The sequence below is a fragment of the Coregonus clupeaformis genome, unplaced genomic scaffold (assembly GCF_020615455.1).
Source record: "Coregonus clupeaformis isolate EN_2021a unplaced genomic scaffold, ASM2061545v1 scaf0345, whole genome shotgun sequence".
Lineage (NCBI taxonomy): Eukaryota > Metazoa > Chordata > Actinopteri > Salmoniformes > Salmonidae > Coregonus > Coregonus clupeaformis.
This window is the reverse complement of record NW_025533800.1, coordinates 230,123-238,481: the sequence shown is the minus strand read 5'-3', so window position 1 is coordinate 238,481 and position 8,359 is coordinate 230,123. Positions and strand designations below refer to the sequence as shown.

Here is an 8,359-nt window from a genome sequence, read left to right as displayed (position 1 = left end):
CCCTCTTAAAAAGACTTGTGTATGTGATTTGGGGGGTGGGGGAAATGAGCGAACACTAAAAACTTTAGACTTGAACAAAAACAAAATGAATTGTGATGTTGACTTTGAGAAGAAGAAAAAGACTATGCCAGTGTAGGTTCTTAGCTACCTGGAAAAAATTATAATGTGCCCTTATATAAAAAAAAAAAATACTTAAACGAAAGATGATTGTCCTTTTTCATTCAAGTGCAGACCATTGGAGATTCCCTATAAAAACCCTTTCGGGGGATATCTTACTGTTTGTTTGTTTGTTTTTGTTGTGTGTGTATGTACAGTATGTCGTTTGTCATCGTCCAATGTTTATTTTGCTTGGTAATTTTTTAAAAGTGAATCGATTGCAGCATTACTTGTCTATGAGCTCGGTAGCCTACCCATGCACATACAGCTTGAACCATGATGAACCAGGACCACACAAGTCCAATGCACGCTGGATGACGGGAAGATAAGGACTGTAGACCAGTTTGAACAGACTCCAGGAGAAATCCACAAACTTAATAGTGTTTTAACTCACTGTGTATGGGCTAAACAATCTACTAATGTGGCCCATATTGACCAGAGAGGACTCAAGCTATCACGGTGTTGCAAACCCATTCAACTCCATAACAAATGTCTGCCGTTCAATCCACCTCACTAAGATCGAAAAAGGGATTTGGGAAATCATGTTGTTAAATGGTGTTTAAGGCTTTGTGTAGAGACTCAATCCGATGCGAGCGTTTTTTTTTGTGCCAGTAGATCGACCAGAGTACCGTGATTTAAGGCTGGGTTTCCCAAACTCGGTCCTGGGTGCACGTTTTGGTTTTTGCCCTAGCACTACACAGCTGATTCAAATAATCCAATCTTAATGATGAGTTGGTTATTTGAATAAGATGTGTAGTGATAGGGCGAAAACCAAAATGTGGGGGGCCCAGGACCGAGTTTGGGAAACCCTGATTTAAGGTACCCATCCACACCAAAGAGGTACTTTTCAAGCATTCAAGAAACACAAGAAGTGATTGTTCTTATGTTCGTGTTAGTACTTTTATGTTCTGATTCATTTCTGCCAATGAGTATGTAAAGAAAATTACGATTTACTTCTTTAAACAAGGGAATAAAAGTGTTTCTACCACTCTACTCTGTAAGTCCACTATGAAACTAGTGAAGAGCTGACTACCGCCCTGAATCAAAGGCCCTGTTAAATATTTTTTGAATGATTCCTTCCTTCCTCGAAGTGGTCACTGGTCTGACATGACTGAAGCTGATCGGGTTATGTACTGGAGATCTTGCTCTATCAGTGACATCTTAAAGAGGCTGTATGGAAATGTAGTTGCTAATTGTTTACCTCAAATTTCAGCTTGAGTCTTGCCTGTATGGGGCAATAAGAGCGTCTTATCCAGCGCGACTTACAGTGGTGATTGCATACGTTTTTCATACTTTTTCGTACTGGTCCCCTGTGGGAATCGAACCCACAACCCTGGCATTGCAAGCGCCATGCTCTACCAAATGAGCCACACATTACAATTTCTTAACTCATGAAACCACACAATCCTTAGTTTTAGCCTACAATATGCTTTTGCTCATAGGTGTCGGGAGATGTGCCCCTTTCTGTCCAATGAGGTCATTTATGGGCACGGTTCGAATTACACAGGCAATATTTCTGCCAATTCAGGGGACACCTTTTGACTCGAGTGCACCCCAGAGGCAAACATTCCATATAACCCCTTTTTAAATGAAGGATGAAGGTATGCCTTTGTAAAGCATCCAAAAAGGGCCATAGCAAAATGCAGTTGAATTGCTGGAGCTACCTAGATCGCTAAAGATGAATGACTAGCCACAAAGACTTGTTCCTTTGTCCTTATTTTGCTTGATCATGAATACAATACATTTGATCAAAGGTAGACCACATTCCAGTCAAATGTTACCAACTCACTATGGAATGGTCATACAGTTACAATACATCTTGAATACACCACATTTTAATTAAGAGAACAATAAAAATTAAAATAAATACATATTGTAAAGTGGTTATCCCACTGGCTATAAGGTGAATGCACCAATTTGTAAGTCGCTCTGGATAAGAGCGTCTGCTAAATGACGTAAATGTAAAAACAATAGCCTGTGACTGGCAATAGTTTATGTCAAATCAAACAACTAGTGTTCCACCTTCAGGTTATGCTACGGTTTGTTCCCTAGGGTCTAAATGGGGGCTGTGAGTCTCAAATGGCACCCCATTCCATACACAGCGCACTACTTTTGACGAGCCCTATGGACTCTGGTCAAAAGTAGTGCACTATATAGGGAATAAGGTGCCGTTTGGGACGCACCCATGATGAATAGCCTAAAGTAATTAACCTGGGTTTGTCATCTTCATTGTAATCATTCTTGGCTATTCTCCAAGGTTTCTTCCCATTGGACTAAGTTCCATAGATAGGGTCATCCTGTAAGTTGCTTTCAAAAACATTCACATTCAAGGTTCCGTGATGGGTCAACCGACGGCCATATCAGTGTACGTACCAATATTCCATCTAGGAAACAAAAAAATGACCATTTAAGGAAAGTTACTTGAATTTAGCAACCAGGTTGTATGTGGGTACTGTATGTATGTTATCATCTCCTTGACAGTGACTCGGGTGTTTACCAGCAATACTGTGAAAAGCCTTGGCAACAGAAGGCCTCTTTAACCCACAACACATTGATGCAGTGTCCGAAAAGCAATAATTGTGCCACATCGGGAATAAAAATATACTGCTGACCATGACATACAAGCATTTAAGTCAAGACTGCAGCAGTGAGATTTCCAGTCAGGTAAAATTAGATGAGTAAATGAATTTGTTTCACTGCTATGTTGCGTTAGAATGTCAACAGACACTCATATTTCACTGTCACGATAAACTACATACACACACTCAGGTCAGGAATAACCAATTTAGCCATTAGTTGAATGGGGCGCTTAGGGGATCATTTGGTTGACTCTGATTGTTAGAGTTGTACTGAAGGTCCTGAATCGGTGCAGCTGGTCACCTAGGGACTGGCTAATATGTGTGATTTGAGTGTATCTGATAGTATTGGGAGTTGATTACGCAGTTTCAGGAGGAAACCTTTAATCAGACGACAGACCCCATCCACAGCTGGAATCTTTCTAAGCAGTAACTTCCAGACACAACCTTCCATCGTCTTGCCCAATCAGGCTCCCTGCAGTTCAACCTCCATCACTTGGGGATGGCCATGCCAGCAGGGGGGCCAGCACAACTACGGCCAGGGATTGGCACTGCCAGCAGGCTCAACACACCCCCAGTCTACAAATGGGGGCTGATCCTGCCATGAGGCCAGCTACCAACCTCGGTCCACGGCCGGGGGCTGGCGACTCATACCCTACTCCATCTACTACCACCCCTTCCAACGTGTTTGTCAGATGGCAAGAAGCCAAACTAGTGAAATTTGGTTTCCCGTAATGATATTACATCACCATGACCTTGGTTTATCTGGAATGATGCCACTAGTCCCTCTGTCCCTCTGTCCCTCTTGCCAACCCCCCCTTCCCTGGCCGTAGTTGTGCTGGCCCCCCTGCTGGCATGGCCAGCCCCAAGTGATGGACTGAGGTTGAGGTGGCGCCCACATTGTGCAGGAAGCCAATGGAATCCTTTAAAAAGGGAAAACTCCCCCTACTTGGCATGTTGGGCGAGCTGAATTGACACATAAAAACATTGAAGTATTGCTCACACATACACAGGTTCCAGATGAACACACACGATTCAGACACGGACAGCAGCAAGGGATCATCAGGTACCTGGGTGTTCTGACCAAACGAAATGTTTAGCCTGTTTTAAGAGCATTTTTATAGTCTATACATGTGTTATGATTGATTCCTAATTAAAGTTGAAATATGTAAACTGTATACCCTTTATCTGTTTACACTAATGGTTTTACCATCTGTTAAATAGTGTGCAGTGTGTGTATTGACAGTGTTACTCTGTGTGTGTGTGTGTTGATACTCCTGTGTGTTTCAGATGTCTGCAGCTATGAGGGGAATTGTTCTTCTCTTTCTACTTTCTCTCTGGGCTGGAGACCAGGTGGATGCTCAGATCAGTGTTGCAAATTTAGCAAAACTGATTACAGAGATGAAAAAGTGAGTGCTTCACTGTTCCGTTGTAATCATATAGTCTCTGTTTTATTACCACACTTCTTATTACCCAAAGAAACCCTTACATTAATATACTATAGGGAAATGTCCCCAATCTCTATAAGTAAGGTCAACCAAAGTATGTGCTTTGTGTTCTGTCCCCTCCTCTGTCTCTCGTTTTCTGCTGTTATTCAGGTTCGGACTGCAAAATCGTCAGTATGCCATGGCTGTCAGGCTCACCCAACAGCAGTGCCAGACCGGACAGTTTAATGTCGGTGTTGAACCAAAGGTGGTCCAGGATGCACTTAATGCCGACCAAATCTACAAAGGGGACAAGATCATCGCAGCAACAGCACCGGCTAAAAGCTACCACGCAGAGTATCGTCTCCTGGATCTTACTGACAGTAACCTGGGCTACCCCATATTACACCTGACAAATAACAACAATGACTGTATAATCTTCTTTACCAAATTGTCTCCCTGCCTGGAGTCCTGTATGAACAAACAAGGAGGCCACAGCATTATCACTGGCCTTAAAAGGGCCTTTCCTAAAAGAGATCAAAAGTATAAGGCCTTTGTGTACGAGAATGTCTGGGAACCTAAGTCGGGTGGGGCGCCTGCCAATCCCCCAAGGCAAAACGTACTAAACTCCTTCGGTACAATAGATAAGATAATCCCCCTATATCGCTGTGTACGAGGCAATTGTTATTATTGCAATGGGCTGAACGCAGGTAAATGTATGGAGGGCTACGATGGCTGAGTTCTTTCCTTCAGGTCCAGCTGAGCCAATGAAGCCTCTGGCCTCCTGTATTGGTAGTGCAAAGAGAGGACTGTCAACCTCCCTCTCCCTTCGTCCCTCTCCCTTCCTCCCTCTCCCTTCGTCCCTCTCCCTTCGTCCCTCTCCCTTCGTCCCTCTCCCTTCGTCCCTCTCCCTTCGTCCCTCTCTCTGTCTCTCACTGTCTCTCTTTGCCCTTTCCTCAGTATGTCTGACCCTCCTTGGGAGAATCTCAATTGGTTTTGCTCGACTCCTCGCGTCCTCTCCTCCGTCCTGTCCTCGCCTCCTTTTGAAAAAGGTCAAAGGTAATCAAGGAGAGGAGGTGAGGAAAGGAAACCTGGAAACAAATGTGTTTGTATGAAAGGACTCTCCCCTACTAGCACGTCATCAGGCAAATGACATGTGTTAAGTGTTAAAAAATACATTTAGCTGGTTGCACTAGACATTTTATAGAGGGATAAGTAGTGTATTGTTTTTAAATGTGGGCATGCTTTTCTCCGGGAAAACAATAGCTGATTCAAAGGGGGTGTGGCAGATTTCTAAACCCTTTCGCAGTAGCCGCCGGGAGGATACATCTGTGCTCAGGCTATCGAGAAGAGGAGGAATCTCCTCCGAATTGATACTATCCTACATATGGCGACCACTTTTTGGTTTCCGGGTCACGGTGTAGAGGAGGACAGGGGAGTGAAAGGAGAGGATGGACTTTCCCAATTGAGAATCCCCTTCCCTATCCTTCTTTCTCTATATCCTTCCCTGCCTCTCCTTCTCTTTCTCCCCCTCTACAGTTCCATAGTTCAATAAACGACACTATTACAGGACCATCTCTCTCTTCATTCCTGTGCTGTATTGTAAGTGGGGATGTAGTGGTAAGAAAGGTGGAGAAGAGAATATGTCATGAGGATGTGATGTCATACACAGGCAGTGTAACAATGTTCTGGGAATAAAATACGAATATCACAATGTATAACAAGTTTGTGAAAATGAAAAATGAGACAAGAATATTAGACAAGAATAACCCAATCTTAGCATATTTAAACAAGGTTATGACATTTATGACAGTAACCCAAAGAGATGGTAACACGTGTTTGTAACTGTGTATTATGGCATAGTACTTGTGGTCCTCTGTAGCTCAGCTGGTAGAGCACGGCGCTTGTAACGCCAAGGTAGTGGGTTCGATCCCCGGGACCACCCATACACAAACATGTATGCACGCATGACTGTAAGTCGCTTTGGATAAAAGTGTCTGCTAAATGGCATATTATTATTGGGTTAACATTAAACAGTATGTAACCATATCCTATACAGTATTTATATCAATGCAAGTTCATCAGAACAATAAGATGCATTGAAATACTTTAAGCTACAGTATGACTGCAGTTGAGGCCTATCATTGTGGGGCACTATGTTATACTTTATTGGCTGTGACATCACATAAAACACATCTTCTCTGTGTCAAGTGCCCATTCCAAATCGACCCCAACATCTGTGAAGTTGTAGAGCTCTGGAGGACTACTTAGTTAAAACACAATGTAATATTGTAGCTCAATGTGTGAGGATGAGATTCCCTTATGTATTGTTGGTAGGGGTGGACGGTATCCAGATTTTCATATCGTCATACCATCCTTCTCTCATATTGGTATATACGGTATTACCGGCTTGGTACACAAGGTTGTGCCAAAAAAAACGCAAAAAAACACCATTGGGCGTCTATTACCAGAATGCTAACAACATTTGCACAAGTAACAACGCATTTCAATGGAGGCTGATCGCTAAATATGCTAATGAGCAAAAAGTTATTCACATATAGGTAGGAGCTACCTAATGTCATTTTTAGTGAGTTTGGACATTTACAACCGAATGTGAACTAGAGACATTGTGCAAATGAACAAAGTTTTGACGCATTCATGTCTGAAGAAAGAACAGTACTAGCTCTGGAGCAGCATGTGTAGGCCTCAGATTTTTATAACTAAACCAAGATAGACCACAGCCCGTAGTTTCCAACGGGAACAAATGAGTCATAGTGGGCAGAACAAGCAAGGAGGTGGGCAGAGCCCAGCACGAGCTAGCGAGATCCGTTTGGCGCATTCTAGCTACATTTGCATATTTCCATTTGGGAACGCCTACTCTGTGAAGTGTGCGTGTGCAATAATGATAGTTACCCGAGTGTAACTCCAGTTCTATGAGTGGAGCGGAGCCCCATAGGGGAGCTCTGCTCCTATTGGTTTACCCACTGCCCTAAGGCAGCATCAGCCTGAGACAAAATGATGCACACACCTGCAGCCAATAGGAGTACAGGTGTCCCTATAAGAGGGGATGCCTCCCCTCAATCAGCCTCCCGAGATCTTTATCTTCAGCGAGACTAGAGAGGGTCGGCAGGGCCGTAAGTCCTATGGGGCTCCGCTCCACTCATAGAACTGGAGTTACACTCCGGTAACTATCGTTCTATATCGTGGAGCTCCGCCCCATAGGGGAGCTCTGCTCCAATTGGTTTAAGGCGGAGCACAACGCTCCAAAATGTACTCCCTGCCGAGCCCAACACTTCCCATCGAAACGAAAAGGTCAGGCCTAGCAATGGCTGCGACCAAGTCCTGCAGTACTGTAACCACTGTATCACAATATACTGCGTCATCGGTCCAAATCTGCCCCACCTAGTCCAATGGCAACACCAATGTCTATTGGGCAGATCACCAGAATATGGGCCATACTAATCTGTACTAGCAGATAGATGGTACCTCAATATCCTGTTACAATAACACCGACCACTAATGGAATGACACAAAGTGTCACTCTACATTGTGTACACGGTAGCCCGCCCCACCCAATCAATGGAACCCCAAAGATTAGTGGGCAGATCCCAGAACATGATTCAGACTAATCTGAACAAGCAGATAGATGACGTCACATTCCGTCAAAATTGTCATGACCGGTCTAATAGTACCGTAACCAAGGTTACTACTATTATCCCTCATTATTCCGCCTCAACCCAGTTATTCACTGGTGGGCAGATCAATACATGCCTTCTACTGTACTGAACAATTCAGTCAGGAGTCATGTTAAAATATGTCCTTCTATCAGAAGCGGACCTGAAAGAGACCTGTCTCTTCAGTCCTGCATTCCTCTCTCTTAACTCAAGTCCTCCCTTCAGCCACGCTGAGTACAGACTGAGCCAAAGAGTTAGAAGACATTTCCAAGAGATAGAAGCGGATAAATGGAGACGGTGACGACCACGACGCCGCTGCACAGATATCCTCTACCCCTGTTCCTCTGAAAAGGGCAGTAGAAGCCGCTACTCCACGAGTGGAGTGGGCTCTTATACCCTGAGGCAATTGTCGCCCGCTGCCTCATAAGCTGTCTCAATGCCTTCGCAAAGCCAATGAGACAGACGCTGTTTCGAAAGTGGTCTGTCTACCTAGTGCAGCCGCACCGTGACACACAAACAGCTGAGGCGA

General features: G+C 44.1%; 1 long non-coding RNA gene across 1 annotated transcript; it reads left to right on the top strand.

Moving 5' to 3' along the window:
- Window positions 1-3,700: 3,700 nt before the first annotated feature.
- Window positions 3,701-4,420, top strand: LOC121572357. The gene is made up of 3 exons (XR_006001872.2): window positions 3,701-3,798; window positions 4,023-4,141; window positions 4,331-4,420. It is a non-coding gene; the product is annotated as an uncharacterized LOC121572357 (long non-coding RNA).
- Window positions 4,421-8,359: the final 3,939 nt, after the last annotated feature.